The sequence below is a fragment of the Poecile atricapillus genome, chromosome 10 (genome assembly GCF_030490865.1).
Source record: "Poecile atricapillus isolate bPoeAtr1 chromosome 10, bPoeAtr1.hap1, whole genome shotgun sequence".
In the NCBI taxonomy this organism is placed as follows: Eukaryota; Metazoa; Chordata; class Aves; order Passeriformes; family Paridae; genus Poecile; species Poecile atricapillus.
In genome coordinates, this window is record NC_081258.1 from 13144203 (window position 1) to 13160643 (window position 16441).

At 39.5% G+C, this 16441-nt stretch overlaps 1 protein-coding gene across 7 annotated transcripts in view; it reads right to left on the reverse strand.

The window, feature by feature from the left end:
- The window catches only part of LOC131582458 (receptor-interacting serine/threonine-protein kinase 2-like), a 45109-nt gene that overhangs the window by 21115 nt on the left and 7553 nt on the right, over nucleotides 1-16441 (reverse strand). Inside the window, exon 3 of one of the 7 annotated variants that reach the window (XM_058845687.1) lies at nucleotides 7701-7863. The exons of the other annotated variants lie outside the window; for them this stretch is intronic. The gene's annotated coding sequence lies outside the window, so the exon portion shown is untranslated. The remainder of the gene's footprint in view (nucleotides 1-7700; nucleotides 7864-16441) is intronic. 7 annotated transcript variants of the gene reach the window in all.

The following is a 16441-nucleotide window of genomic DNA, read 5'->3' on the forward strand; positions in this document are numbered from 1 at the left end:
TACTTTTCAAAGTATCAAAATTAAGTCTTTTAAAGCCTAACCATAAGAAGAGCTAGAATTTTTTGCTTTTTTAATCCTAACTTATTTTTGTGTCTCATTCACAAGCTAAGACAGTTCATAGGGAACATAAATGTGATCTTAACAGTACCTTAACATCCTGAAAGCAGGAATAATAATGATACCTAAAGAATAACAGTTTAAGACACAAGTGGTTTATAAGTCTTCTCTTCATAACAGTTACAAAGAGTGGACCCTGTTATGATCAAATTTAGAATAAAATAAGGGTTTTACAAAGAGTAGCTTTAAAGGGCCGTGGCATAAGACAAAGCATGAATAGAGCGAGTGTGTACAATGGAAGAATGACACAGGACCAGAAGATTGAAGCATTGAGATGACCCAAATACCAAAGCCTCTGATACATATTCAGTAAACACTACACTTGGATATTTCAGAAGAGTTCCCAGCATCATTTCTCAATCTGGCTATTCCAGTTGAGCCTCTGGGCAGGATAACTTTTGGCAAGGAGGTAAGTTCTAAGGTGCTGTATTCTTTGGCATCCTGTCTATTTTGGGAGGACTTATAAGGAGATAATGTTAAAATGCTGTAGGTTTTAGATTTGCAGGATTCAAATGGTATGTAGTTCAGCTTTATAAAAGCTGGGCTGTAGTGCATGAGTGCAGCCAATGATTTAATCATCTTGCTCTGGAAGACAAGACTCCAAACAGGAAAAACACTCACTCGCTGTAATGGGATACTTGAAGATACAAAAAACTATTATGTCCCTTTTCCATTTCATGGATTTGCCATTGAACTAAGCCATTATTTGTACAGTGAAATCTTAAACAGGTATGACCCAATAATTCATGAAAATTGGAAGAAGAAGAACTCCCAGACTGCAGAGAGTTTAGGGAATCATACTTGCTACAAGTGCCCTAGTCCTCATCCCAAACTGTGATATGTTTTGGAACATGACACCCTAAACTGTATTAAGACAGGGTGGAGAAATGTGAACCTCCAGGTATGTCAATTATGTACCTACAGATAAGTAGTTCTAGTAAGCTGATGGTGAAATGTCAGAGGCTGCATTGTGTGACCTTGCTGTGAATGTGTGGCAGAGGTGAGGCTTTATAAGCAGCTTTCAAAGCCTTCACACACACCAAGCATAACCCAAGCTCTTTTAGGCATAGTGAGCACTCCCTGCCTGCTCCCCTAAGGATACCTGTCCCAGGGTGAGGAATAGTGCAGCAGTATTCACCAATCCCCAAAAGAAGTCTTTCCCCTAGGACAGCATAACGCGAATATATTTTCCAGTGCCATGCCTGTCTCCTGGATTTTTCCACCAGAAAGTGGGCAATGTTTTAATTGGCTTGATTCTAGGTGCTGCCTTTTCTGTACCTGGCAATTCTGGAGTGTGAAAATATGCATCTGGGCACAAATAATCAACAATAATTTTTTAAAAAGTCTGATCTTGACCAAATGCTGTTTTTCAGTTGCAGGGCTGATTTGGGTTCATTTGGAGATTTTTTTGTTTGGTTGGGGTTTTTTTTAAAGTTGCAACAACCTGTAGATTAAAAGCATCTGAAGCATACAGATTGGTACTGATTTCCTGTAAGTGTTGGTATAATCAAGCCTGCTTGGAAGCCACTCGAATGTAGTGCCATGGAAGAAAGGCTTCTGAATTGCTGCAGCAGACATCCATGAGCTTTCAGTCATTTAGGAAAACACTCTGCTTATGGTGAAATATATTGGTTATTAGCATACAGAACTAGAATTAAATCCAACACTGCCAGAGATGAGAACTTCCTTCTCTTCTGTGGAAAGCAGCCAAACAACACAGAGGACGTAAAAAATGGAGAATTTACTTCGGTTTCCCAACAGTTTTCCCACCACCAGTCACATAACCCTTTGCAGACCAAAGGAGCCTTTGTCAACCTTAAAAATTTTATCTGGACTAGAATCCAACATAAGTGATGTGAAGAGACAGCACTTAAAAAAGTGAAAGGAGGTATATTTATGGGAAAAAAAAATTCTGATTATGGCACTTCAGTAAAAAAATTATTAATAAAGGAGTTTTAACAGATCTTGCAGTAATCAAGGGGTTAAGTTTCAGCTTTCATTTGGAGATTGCCAAATTGAAATAATCTGAAACTATTCATTACAGACCCAAAACTGGAAGACAATGAAAAGAACACAAGACATTGTTTATTACACATAGTCTCATCAAATGCATATTAGTTTGAATGGCTGAGTTTTTGACTGTTTGAGTTGGTAATATTGCAAACAAGCTCCTCAGAGGAGAGTGAGCATTGCAGTTTTACTTACTTCCAGTAAATTTTTTCATGGCTTAGTCCTTGGAGATCACGATCATTTCTCCTGTGAAAGTGAAGAGAGAACAGGGACACACAGCAAGAGAGACACGCAGACAGAGTCCAAACAGGCTAGAGAGCCCAAGTGCTGCCTGCCCTGTGGTGCCTGTGTGCTAGCTTTCTTTGGAATTCAGCATTTCATCTGTACCAAAGACACTGGAGACAAAATAGTCCTATAGTTTAAGAAAATGTGGTAATGCAGCATAACCTTTTGGGATTTATGTTTTGACTTTTTAACTTGTCAGTGATCAATCCATTTTAATACAGGCAAACGAATTTCACTGAAAAGTAAACAGTTCTAATAATATCACTGGATGTACTTTTTTCACTTTTGCATTTTAAAGCTGAAAATAGCAGTGTGGCATGAGTGAGAATAGCCTCTACTGGGTGGACTTTGTTCTATTGTGTTCTTTCCAGGAAGTGACAGGAAGAGAAATGACCTGTTGCAAATTCCCCGATTGTATTGCGAGAGACAAAAAAAACCCCACGAGGCTTATCCATGTCCTCAAGTGACACGTATTCACTTTTCCTCTCAGCTTCAGTGCTACAGGAAAGCAGGTATCAAAACAGACAGCTCTGTGGCAGACACTGAAAAGGAAACATGTAGAATTCGTGCGAAAGCTGGTAACCCCTAACACTGGAAAGCCTGGGGAAAAGCCATGGTTTTCCCAGCTTACACAAATGCCAGCTGGAGGCTCAGGTCCACGATTGTGAGAAGCAGCTGGCATTAAGCATATCTGCACATCTCTTGGACATGTTTTCCTCTTTAAGCAAAATGCAGCAGCAGATATTTGCCAGTGTGTACACTCAACTCAGAGACTCTGTGGATTAACAGCCCGTGGCTGAGCTGTGCCTCAGAAGCAGCTCGAGAGGATGATGGAAGGCACAAATGGGAGTCACATGGAAGTCAGAGGGGAATGTCCAGTGCCACAGCCCAGAGGGTGTAGGAATAACCCCAGGCACCAGTACATGCTGGCGGCAGCCAGGTGGAAGGCTGCTCTGCAGGAGAACTTTGGGGTCCTTAGTAGGTCAGTAGCTGAGTGTGAGCAGCAGGGAGCCTTTGTGGCAGATGATGACAAGAATCCTGGGCTGTGTTCAGAGAAACAGTGCGAGCAAGTCAAGAGAGATCTTGCTCAGCACTGGTGAGACCACATCTGGAGATGTATCTCCTGCTCTGGGCTTCCCTGTGCATAGTGGACATGGAGTAAGTATAGCAAAGGGTCAGGAAATCGATCAGATAATTGGATTATCTAACATGGGAGGAGAGACTGAGAGCATAAAGATTGCTTAGCTTCATGATAAAGTTCAGAGGGATCTTTCTGACGTATGTAAACACCTGATGGGAAGAAGCAAAGATGGAGCAAGACTCGATGTTGCCCAGTGAATGAACAAAAAACAGTAAGAAGAAATTGAAGTACAGGAAACCATTCAAACATAGGAAAACACCATAAAAGTGATTGTACAGTTGAACAGGTTGTCCAGAGAGGTGGAAGTCTCCATCTTTAGCGGTATTTAAATCCCAGCTGGACATGGTCCTATAAGCCAGATTGATTGGATTCTTCAGGTTTTTTAAAAAACAGCTTCCTGCAAAGTAACTGTGAAATGTTGCTCTAAGAAAGAATGTAACATCAAAGACTTTCAATTGTTAAACATTGTTTTTAGCATTGAACAATTAGTAAAAACCTCCACTGGACCTGTTAGCCCCATTTGACTTGAGTTCTTACACATGGCTCCATGAGATAATCAAAATAAGCTTATCTAACAGCTTTAAATATTCAGTATCTATTTTTAACAGCTTTTTCAAAATATTTTTTCCTGCCCCATGACATTATGAGGAAATTTGGGTCAGAGGCTCATGGGTTTCATCACTACTTTTTCTTTGTTTGCTTGCAGAAAGCAATTGCTTAATTTTCCTGTCCTATATCTCTAATAGGGTCAAAAATTATTTGACTTGTGCTATACCCAGTCTTACTTAGCAATGGAACTGGTGACTTTGCTATGCTACTATAACTGTAAAAACTCAATTCCTGACACTTTCAAAGTGTGCAGTAGATTCTCTCTGCAGTGAAATAAAAGGGAATAAATCTATCAGAAGTGGTGCCAATAAGAATAGACAGAAATATTAAGTCCTTACACACCAACAAAGCGGCTTAGAGAGGAAACACAGCTGAGAGTATGAGCTTAAATACAGTTCCTGAGAAGTGGGCAGAGTACATGGGTGAGGGTCCCAGATGAGGCTGATGAGGACAGTGGGGCTTCTTGGTGCTCTCAGGGCCCTGATAGAAGATAAATCCCAGTAGTCACAGTTTATCTTCCCTTAAAGGTAGGCTCTTTGAAAGTACTGGGTTTGTATTAAAAGGTTTAATGTAGATTTACTAGGCTGGAATGAATTTTTAATTTGTAGTTGTTCACTAGGCTTTCATAGGATCTGTTTCTGAAAGTCTAACACTCATCCTGAAAAGAATAATTTTAATAGCATTGTAAACCATAATGCTGCTTTCTTGCAATTCTCATTAGATGTTGGCCAAAGCTGCAGAATCTAATACTGTTATCTCTTCTGAAAATGTCTCTAATTTTAGTGCTCTGTCCTCTCCCTTCTCTTTTTTGTGATAAGCCTAAAAATGTGTCTTTTGACACACTGGTGAATAGGTTTTGTTCCTTAGCACAGGGAGTGTTTCACAGACATTGGAAGTTTCGTGTCCGTAATTTCCTTCTAGAGACAACAGTTATGATTTATTTAGAGGAACTTCGTCAACTGGTAGAAAACCATGAGGAAAGCATCAGAGAAAACAAGTTTCTCTAAATAGTTTCTACTAGGTTTTGTATGAGCTAGCTTTTTCCCAAAGCAGGAGTTAAGTCTCCTGGAGACCAGGGGATGAAGTTTTCGTTCTTGTGTGTGATGGTAGATGTGGTGAGTGTGTAAAATCACAAAAGCCACGACTAGGATGGGGTTTGACATGAGAATGGTGTCTAGAAAACTCTTTATGTGATTTACTGTATTCTGTAGCTGCTGTTTGCTCTTGCTTTCCATACATTTGCTTTCTCTTCCCTGGTTTTTCCTCATTGCTTGGGAAGATGTGAACTGTATTTGAAGCAAGTGCTTAGCACACAAAGGTTCTGATCAGACATCAGAGTCACTGTAGCTGTGCTGAACAAGTAGATTAAAAATGACAGAGATGCACAAAGTGGAAGGCACTACCAATGATGGTAACAACACTGAGATTTGTATGGGAGTGGGACTGACATGGTAAACAAGAATATGGTATTTTCTAGCATTATCTAAGGAGATATTTAAGCAGGGAGGCACATGTGAACTGGATTTTGAGCTCACAGCAGTTGATCGGTGAGGAAGAGAGCAGAAATCATCCCTTCTGAGGTAAGAAGAGATCATTTTTTGAAGGCTGTAGGAGTCAGAAGGGTTAGAAGAATGTTTCATTTATCAAAAAGAGAACAAGAAATAGCTTGTTTAGGGGATTTAAACTCTTCCATGAGAAAGGGAAATGGGACTTTTAGAGTAAAAGTAAGAATACAGGAATGAACAAATGCCTGAGACAGAAACACGTTGTGAAATAGAGACACCATCTTAACCGTGATTGATTATAGGAATCTGCTTTGTTTTGCTGCTTGTGGCTGGTGGGTTTGAGTGAAAGTTGTCTGCTTGCTGCAGCCGGTTTCACCACACAGGGTCAGTGTGAGATCACACAGCTTTGCTCTGTAGCAGCTCTGAGTTTTTGAGCAGAGGGCAGTAATGCTGGGCTAGTGTAGGGGCCAGACTCGAATTTCTCATCATGAAATATATGGTCCCTTGGAGGACCATGGAAAGAGAAGATTTAGTCATGGGAGGGAAGGACAAGGAATATTTTCCATGTTTCTTCTGCTGATGTAGCGCAACTTGTTGCTCTGGATTTCATGAAGATGCTTTAGGACAATTGTCCTGAAAGAGCATCCTGTTTTTCCAGTTTGTACTGCTTTTCCTTGCCACATGGATGGTGTGGAGCATAATGTACAGGCATTCTGCTTTATACAGTTGGTTGATATTCTTCTGATCTGGCACAGGCAAGGGAAAGTGTCATCCTGTGGTTAAAGAATGGGGCTTGAAATCATTATGCCCCCTGAAATTGATGCCTCTGCAATAGACTTTGGGTGTGACTTGGTGGCACAGCACTCAGTGGTTTGTGCCTCAGGTTCCTTCCCAGTAAAATTAACAGAAATGTTTTTATGAGGGTAGCTCAGGGTTCATTTAATGCTAATACTATCCTTGATAACCAGTGAAAACATTCAAAATAAGCTGTGGTATCTTCATGCCAGTAACGTCAAAAATAATCTTCTGGGGTTTGAAGCCCTTCTCTTTATTAGGAAAAAGAGGAATGTTCTTAACTTGAGGCAAGTATGCTTGTTTTTGAAAAAAAAATATAGTTTTAACTTGTCTGAAGACAAGTTAACTAGCAGCAGATTTAATTTAGCTATGAAATAGCATCAGCTGTGCAGCAGAGGTCACTGCTGCATTACTTGAATAAATTCTACCAAGTGCCTGATAGACCCGACGAAAAGGATTTCTAGTTCACAATAAATATTTGGATTTAAATGAAATTAATATTTCCCTGAAATTTTTATTTCTTTGAAACAGGGAATAAGCACCAAGTGAGCTATATGTACAGAACTTGTACTCCCAGGATTCTGCAGCTATTTGAAAAACCCTGGACAGTTCACAGATGTATAAGGAATTCTCACAGACAGATAGAACACAGGCAGATATTTTCACATCATGTCTTTTGCTGTTAACATACAGAGAATTGACACGAATCAGTTTTAGAGAAGTCAGACCAGGTTTGTGTCTGTGTCTGTTCTGGAGACAATAAGTTGGAGCACATTTAGGAGTCTACCACAGAAGTGAGCAGCTGGGAAGGAAAAGAAAGGAAAGAGACAGATGTGTGGTATTCTTTTGAGCAATTAAAAAAAAACCCCAAACAACCAGAAAACTATCCTCACAACATTTTTCTTTACAAGTTCAAAAATTCTGAATGTGGAAAATATTATAAATATTATTATAAATAATGTGAAAGGCCCATCCCTGGAAGTGTTCAAGGCTGGGTTGGAAGGGGCTCTGAGCAACCTGGTTTAGTAGAACGGGGGAAAGGAACTAGATGGTCTTTAACCCAAAACCTTCCAACCCAAAACATTCTGTGATCTTTCCCTCAATGTACACACTGTCAAATAGCATGCTAATAAAAAACAGCTCATGTGCCATAAATTTGCAGTTCATTTACTCCTTTAGCGTTGTCCCTTAATAATAGCTATTTAAGTATACTTATTCACTGATCATCTTATATATACCTGCAACACTTTAGCACCATTCTGAATTGAGGTAGAAGAGTCTTAAGCTGTGGTGTCGGATCTGATGTTAATTCAATAGCATCAGGCATTTGAACATTTTTTTCAGGATGCTTGTTTTGATGAGAATTCCACACAATATTTTACCCTGCATAGACTAAAGAACCTGGAAGAAGGATAAAGAATGTTGTATTATGCCAGTACTTTCATATTCCTCATTTAATCAAAAAGAATTATTTGTAACTTTAAATTCAAGTATGTAAAGAAATATTTTTAGGCAATCTTAAAAACAGTGAGCCTGATGTACTTTAATAAACCAGGGCTTATTTATCAATTTAATAATGGATTTAGAGGGTGTTTGGAAATGTGATGAATTCCTCAATAGAGAAATTGAATGAATGGATTTTTCCATTAAAAGGAACGATAATTAAGCACAGCACCAGGTCTGTATGTTCCCAAGCATAATCCTATAAGAACATAGTGCAGGTAGGAGGAAAAAGAATTTTGTTAACCTCCTTTGTTCCCAGAGAGCAATGCAAAAAAGATTTACCTCCAGAATCTGGGTTGTGGCAAACCTAAGTGACAAAGCCTCACTGAAATGAAAAGGGTTCTGTAGATTGAAGGGTTTCACCTCTGACCAAGAGCTGGCAGCACCAGTGCTCAAACCATTTCTGAACAGTAATTGCGCAGAGATTATTTCCAATCACTGCTGAGCCAGGTTAGTATTAAAGTAAATTTCTGGGCTTCATTACAGGTCTGTACCTTATGGCTCCAATCTGGGAGGTTATTTAAGTGTGTCCCTAACCTTCCTGAGGAGGATTGTAGAAATCAGGAGATGCGTTGTGAGATCAAAAGCTGAACTCTCAAGAGAGGCACAACCAAGTCTGCTGCCTTTCTGCATCCCATGCTCAGTTCTCCAAACAAGACTTTCTTCATGTGGCTGATTCTATTTAACTACTGCTTAATAGAATCATATCTTTGGGCCATATTTTCCAACAGGAAGTTCTGGATTATTGGATCCTTAGCCCTTCAATACAAGTCACAAGCTTTCTCTTCTCTTGAACAGTTTACAGCTCGGTTTGGTACTGTGAGTCCTCAGGCTCTCTGAAAAGCCAGTCCAAGTTATTTATCAAATGAGCCACTAGCACAAACAGAGAAAAGTATAAACATAAAACTCTAACAAATGTGGATCTTCCCATACCACTGGTAGTTTTGCAATGGATACAGAAGATAGACCTCCAGTCATTGTGGATCTTGCTGGATTCAGTTCTAGATGAACATTGTTACAGCAGGATTGAATATGGGTTCCATCATCAGTTTATACATGGAGCTTGTATAACTTTCCTGGAACTTCACCAGATTTTAGAAAGTAGATTTTTGCATACTAGGATCACACATAAGTGTTGGCATGAGATAAAAATTCCTACAGTTAATAAATAAAACCAAAATGTCCCAGGAAATCATAACATAAGCACTATTCCAGAGTAATTTTGGCACTTGTCCCTGGCCTTAAAAGTCCTTTATACTGTTCCATTATAGTCTGTTTTGATCCTAATAATTTAAGAAATGAAGCACCTTGGATAAATTCCCACCTGATACTGTTGAGACCTTTATGTAACTGTCCTTCAGCTGTGAAACACAGCAAACCATTAACAGCAGGGGCTGGAGGGCAGAGTAAGAGTTTTAATCAAGAATGGGAATAAGTGCAAAAATATGCTGGTGATTAAAGCAAGTTGCACTAGAGATGTGCTGCAGTCATGCTTCCAGTTAGCCAAGAATGTTTGGAGCAGATGAAGTGTCCAGCTGTCAGCAACACTGCAGAGCAACAGAGATGAGCTTTTCTAGAAGCATCCAAGGGACTCGAGTGCTTTCCGCAACCTTACCCAGAAACTTCTGTGTGTAGGAAACACTTGAGCTATAAAAGATGATTAGTGATATGAAAACAAACTGACAAACCAAAACATTGCTTTAATATTTCAGTTGGCTCTTAAGTTAAGCAAAAAATGGGAGCTATTTCCTGAGTCAATAGTTGTTCTTGCCAAAGGCTACAATCAGCACCCAGTCAAGAGTGGTACTTCATCCTCATGATCCGTGACCATGCTGAAATAGTTTTAAAACCTCCTGCTCCCTTGCCTGTGGTGTTTTCCTTCTTGTTCACCTTCCTCCTGATCATTTGCCTCGGTGTGTCTTTAGTAGTTCTTCCAAATTCTTTCCGCAGTTTTCTGTATGTGGGAGGCCCAAATGCTTTTCTGCTCTATTTTTTGCTATGATTCATATACAAAATTATCCACCATCACCTGTTCAGGACTAAGAAAGCTACCTTTTAATTTCTGTCTTCTATCCAGAAGAGTGACTAAGCTAAAAGTTATACTTGTGAATAATTTAACCATGTGTGAAATTCAGCATGGCTGAACAGGGCCTGCTGGAGACCATCTAGTCAAACCCCCTGCTGAAAGCAGGGTCAGCTACAGCAGGTTACACAGGGCCATGAGCAGTTAGGCTTCAAATATATGCAAGAATAGTCTACAAAACCTATTCCAGTGTTTAGCCACCTTTACTGTAAATGCAGGGCTCAACTTTCTCCCACCTAATGCAAGTAATTTTATTCAGGTCCCTGTGGAGGTCTTGTCCTGCATGTCAAAGAGATCACTTTGGGTTTAGACTTGGTCTATAGGTTCTCACTCATTCTTGCTGCAGGACAAATAGAATAGCTAAGTCTTCAGCAAGACTCCTTCTCCAAATGAATTCTTAGATATTTTCATCCTTTTCCCTGATAAAAGTAGGCTGGGAAATCCAAAAGGGTTTATGGAAGTGTGTTTCTTTTAAAGTCTTCCCAGCCTGCTACATTGGCTTTGTCTTACTCTTTTCCGTCAGTTCCCAACCCGTGTCTGCTTCAGTAAAAGTGTGAAGTGCAGAATAAAGAGCCAAATCAAGAAGCTGTGATTTCACAGCATTGTCCTATCTGGTCTCCACAGAGCTCTGCAACAGCCTTTAATGTTGTAAAACTCATTATCACGCCTCAGCCCCTTCCTCTCTGGAATGAACAATCCTATTTTTTTCAGGCATTGCCAGTGTCACACTACTCTCAGTTTCCCTTCTCCATGGACTATAGTTTATTTTCTGTATATGTATGATGTAGAAACAGCATGTGGCTTGGTTCTTGAAAGTGGGAATAAATCACTGATTTGTCTCATGTTTTCTGGGTAGACTGGATAGGATCTGAAGGCAACTTAAAGAAACCATAAGAAATTATAGAATGGAAGCTCTTGGGGTAAAGTTTGGGAGACCATATGATTATTCTTTGTTCTGCACTAAGCACACCAACTATTCTAGATTATCACTGATGACATCTAGAGCACAACTGACCTTTTCATTCCTGCTGGAAGTTTGTGGTGTTTTAGTTTGAAACCAGCATATACTTAAGCCTTTGTGGTATCCTGTGCATATCATACTGGATGGAAAAAGCTTGTGCTGGCCTGTGAGTGAGATCATTTGTGCATTTAAATGCCAAATTCATATCATGAGCTATAAGCACTAATAACAAAGTACATCTATGGGCAGATTTATTTAAGTTTCTCTGAACAGGTTTAATGTTGGATTGCCTATTGTCTACAAAGTGCTACATAGTGGAAGTGACTAAAAGGATATTTTAAACCCAAGCAGTGAATCTGTGGCATCTAGAACACATATCCCTAATCTCCTTCTGGACCAAAGCCCCAAGCAGAAAAGTGGAGAGAGCAGGGCAGGAGCAGTGAGGAGCAGGCTGTGCACAGCTCAGGCAAGGGCTGACAGCAAGGTCTGGAGCCTAAATGCAGTTCCTGGGCCAGTGGACAGACAGCACCTGGATGGACTCCTGGATGATGTTGATGAGGGAAATTAGGACCTGTTGGTGCTCTCAGGATCATGACCCATTCCAGCAGGTAGAAAAAAAATGCACAAAAAAAAGGTTTTGCTTTTGTAAATGGAAGTCATGTGTTTAGAAATTGTCTAAAGGAATGTGGGTGCAGCATTAGCTGAGAGAGCAGAACCAAATCTGCCAGAAAAGTTTTGTACAAGGGGGATTTGTAATTTTGACTGTTCCAAGGACACATGGTTTTGGAATGCTTTGAAACAAGAAAAAGAAGTTATTTTTCTCTGTGGTGGTTTTGTGTTTTGCAGGGTTTCTTTCCTTCCCTCCAGTTACCTAACACTATCTTGGGTAGACAAACTTAAATTACCTTTTTCACCATCTAAATTTCTGCAGGAAGGTTTTTTTTCACCTGCATTTCCCTTTTTGCTACATATCTACATTATAAATATGTCTTCAGCAGAGATAATTTCAAAACTACTCTGTGAAGAAAAGCCACCTAAACTTATTCAAACACAGAGTAACACAGCTATTCTCAAGCTAATTTGGTTCTGATTTCTATTAAAACATATGCCTAGCTGCAGTACTGTTCTATGAATCATGGTTAAAAAACCCCATGGAAAGAAGTTATCTACTTGCAGCCCCTTCTGCCTGTAACACTGGCATTGAGATATAAATGATAGAGTGAAACTTCTTTTCCTTTTCAATTAAGATAAAGTGAATGTGTAATTCTTGACTAACAGATTTTTTATTACTAGTCTTTGGACTTTCTAGGAATATGGATTTTCTTATTGTCTTCCCTTTCCTTTCTGAAGCTAAGCAGAGATCTAAGCTCTCTGTGATGTTCTGGTGGGCATGGAGGAGTGTTCTCCTTGTGGGTACATTGTGCAGCTGAGAGCAGGGAATTGCAAACCCCTGTTACACTGTGTGTCTTCACAAACAGGGCAGATTTAGAATTGCAAACTCCTGTTACACTGTGTGTCTTCACAAACAGGGCAGATTTAGAATTGCAAACCCCTGTTACACTGTGTGTCTTCACAAAGAGTCCAAATTTTTACTCTGGCAGCTGATAGGCACAGGGTACGAACCCACTAATGAAGATGAAGCTAGGTAAGGTTGGGTAAGTTCCTATATGCTGAATGGTCTTTCAGTCAGAAAGGTTTTGCTTTTTTTCTTCCATGTCAGTAAAATTAAATGCAAATAATACAGTACAAAGTTGCATATACCTTGCTGCTATGAATGGAAGCAAATTATGAGGTTGGAAGGAGACACCTTCACAGCAAATCAAAGTAGGAAGTGCTTCTTAACAATGGAAATACTGCCTGTTTAAGGCTTCACAAGGGCAAACGTTGGTTTAAATGGACAGAAGATTCTCAGAAAGAACAGAAATTCATCTGGAGCACATTGAAATGTTTGAGTTTGACAGCCAATGCATGTGAGACTTGCCTGGAACTCCAGTTGATGTCCACAGAGAGCTGCCCTTGGCACGTGGGCACTGCTGCTGCTGCTGCTACCCCTAATTTTTGCCCTCTGTGTGCAGCAGCTGGAAGAAAGGAAATTATTGGATGTGCCAGTGAAGAAGTCTTAGGAATTCATAGTGCCAGAAGAGGTTTAGAGGGTCAGACAAGGTGATAGGGAACAGCTCATCCTCACATGAGGCTTGAGGCATTTTCTGTCTCTTGAGAATAATTGAGATCTTAGTGTTTGGTAGCTTTGTCATGTGCTCTCTGCTTTGCCCAGAGGACATGTCAGTGGAAAACCGTGGGAATGAAATTCTGCATGTTTTATTACAGGAAGATATACAGCCAAATTCAGTCTCCTCTTGCCCAGAGAATGAAAGCATGCTCTGCTGTGCCAAACAGGCCAGTTTTCTGCCTTTCTGCTGTCTGCTTTAGGAGAGTGATGTGATGAGATAGTGAATGCTAACCTGCTCCTGCAATTCAACAACCTGAACTGCAATGTCTTGAATTGAAATGAAATGGAATTGAAATATCTTACCTGTCCCAGAATCCAGACTGCAGAGCTTCAGTGTCAAATTTATGTTTAAAGCTTTTTAAACCCAAAATTACAGTTATTACATTGCTCACAGCACTGGCAGGACAGCAGAAAGGACTGACAGAGTTCTTATTTCACGCAGAAGAAAGTAGACTTTATGCTTGACTTACATGGGATAAGCTGATCTTTATGTATATTGTTATAACCAATGTTTTATCTTAAATCTAGAACTGTTCTGGAAACAGTTAAATCTATCTGAGCAGAAAGAAATATCCCAAGTTGCTCCTGAATCCACCTCCAGCATGCTCTAGTCACTGCCACAATTATTACTTCAACAACTTCTCTTGCTCCTGAAAACCATGTTATCTGTGCAAAGGGACAGCAATCAATACTCAATTCCACACTGCTAAACCCCAAATTTTTTATTTATCTCAAGCTACAAAACTTTTAGGGACTGTTGCTCAAGAAAGTGCTATACAACCTATAAGTTCTTTCTTTCATTCTTCCTTTTAGCTTCATTTAAAGTTATGAGGCATGACTCAGACCGAGGGGAATAAACAAAATTTTTGCTGATTTTATTGGCCTTTCAGTTAGGGCCTGAGAGCCCAGGTTAGATGCCAGTCTTTCCAAATGCACATATGTATAGATGTGGGTGCATTTATAAAGCCAAAAGCTTAGGCAGTACATTAATGCCCATGGAGATGGAAATCATCTGTTCATCCATACAGCACACAGAAAATGAGGAAAAATTAGCCACATTCTCCTGAATGTGCTTATTTTTGGTATGGAAAAATGAGTTTTAGAGTATTAGGGTGGTCTTACCAAAGTGATTTATTTCTTTGCCTTCCTGGACAGACTGATAGGAGTCTCAACAAGGCTTACTTTTATAACTATGAGAACCCGAGGGCAGCCTCACCTGGAATCTCCATGGGCCCAGGAATCCATTTAAGCTCAGTCTTGGCCTCTGGTCCCTGCCTGAGCTGTGGATGTGCTCATTTCTGTGCCTGTCACTGCTGCTTGCTGCTCCTGACCTGGGGATGGATTTTTTTTCACCCTGACCTTGTCACTGCGGTCCTTTTCATCAGCCACTGGCCTGCACCTGACCTTGGGTATCCTCACTAGAGCTGAGCTGCATATTGAATTCTGGGCTTGACCTTTGACTGGCCTCATTACCATGAGCCTTTCTCATGATCTGGGCTCTCAGATGGCCCTGGCTGTCCTCCCTTCACCTGCTCAGAGATGCCTTCAGGCAAAGTTTTTGACAACTTTTCAAGTTTCAATTTTTACAACTAACTAGTGATTTTCATGAACACCCATGATATTTTACTGTTCTCACTCAGGTTGGAGTCAATGAAGTATTAATCATGAGATATAAAGCAAAGTAAAACCCCAATTTGCTATGATGACTAATATTGTCATTGGAGCCACAAAACAAAGTTAATTGCTGTTCACTGCCTTAGAGAAGATGCAAGCATGGTTTTCTTTTTAAAAAGGTGTTTGCTCCTGATTCTAATTGACTGTCACAAGAACCAGTGTGTTGATACAACTGAAGGCAGAGAGTGGGCAGGATGCAAAACCGCTGACAGGAAAGATGAACAAATAGAATGTCTTAGCTTTTTCTATTGCTAATGGTTTGCATTATTAAATCATATTCTGAGAATCCTTTCCTTAATTTCAGCATAGTTTTGGGGGTTACAGTGGAACACAGTTTATAGAAATTATTTCTGGGTTTAGATTTTAAAGTTGTTCACAGTGGGTATGGGCATGTACAATGAAATTAAATTCACTGCAGGAGCACAAGGAGGTTGTTGCTTCCTCTCAGTGCCAAAGCTTCATTTTAACTGCTATGCTGACTTGATTTTTTAAAATATAAACATTAATTAAAAGCAAATGACTTTAATAGGTTTTTTATAGAATTATAGTACAAGATCAAATATAGGTCAAATAAATATAGGTCAAACAGCTCTTGAAACTCATCTGGAATTGTATAGTAGTGACATAATCTGTGATAGCGTAATTGGATCTGAATCTTCTGCTGAGTGATCTTCTCTATAAATAAGTTTTTGTTCCAGATCACAGGAGCTGAAATCAAGCCTTAGATAGCTGTGTTCAAGTTGCAGTAACATCTAGCTGTCAGTTGCACTAAGTGTAATAATATTAACATAGGCAAGACAAACCTTTCTTTTCTATGTGAACACTCCAGTTAATCTTTGAAGCAATGTTAAGCAGCTGTTGTAACAAAGTTTTGATTTTCCAATTGTATCATTCTGCCAAAAAACCTGGAAGTGTGAAATGTTAGCAGCTTGAAACACTTGCCTATGCTTTTGACTGAGAATGCCTTATGACAGCACTTGAGTTTTCTTTTGGCTATTTTTAAAAGCAATTTATTCAGTGATTCTCAAAGTACTGATTATACTGGAATCCATAACATCTGCCAATGTGTAATCTCCGAAACTAGCTGAGGATTTTCCCAATTAGGTGACTTGAAATCACTTAGTAATGACAAAAAGCAAAGGATTTCTGGTAGCTGAGAAGTGAAATGTGAGATTATACAAAGATGCTGTAGAGTAAAACATGCTGATTTTTCTAGTATTGCCTTAGTGTCTGAGGTAAACTAGTTAGTTATTTTTGGAGTGGTGTGTGTATATTTATATTTGGGAATCATAACAGTTACTACTGTGCATGAACAAAAGTGATATCACCTAGAAATGAACACTCCTGATATTGACTGGAATGTTACAAAGTGTTTGTCCTGTTGTAAGGAAAAGCAGACATGGTAACAAAATAAATTCTGGAACATTACTGTTGTCTCTGTATATTTTTTAAATTGTAAATTTAAATGCTTTCCTTGCTTACACTTATGCTATATGGACTGGAGTTACCTATTAACATGCTGTAGTTA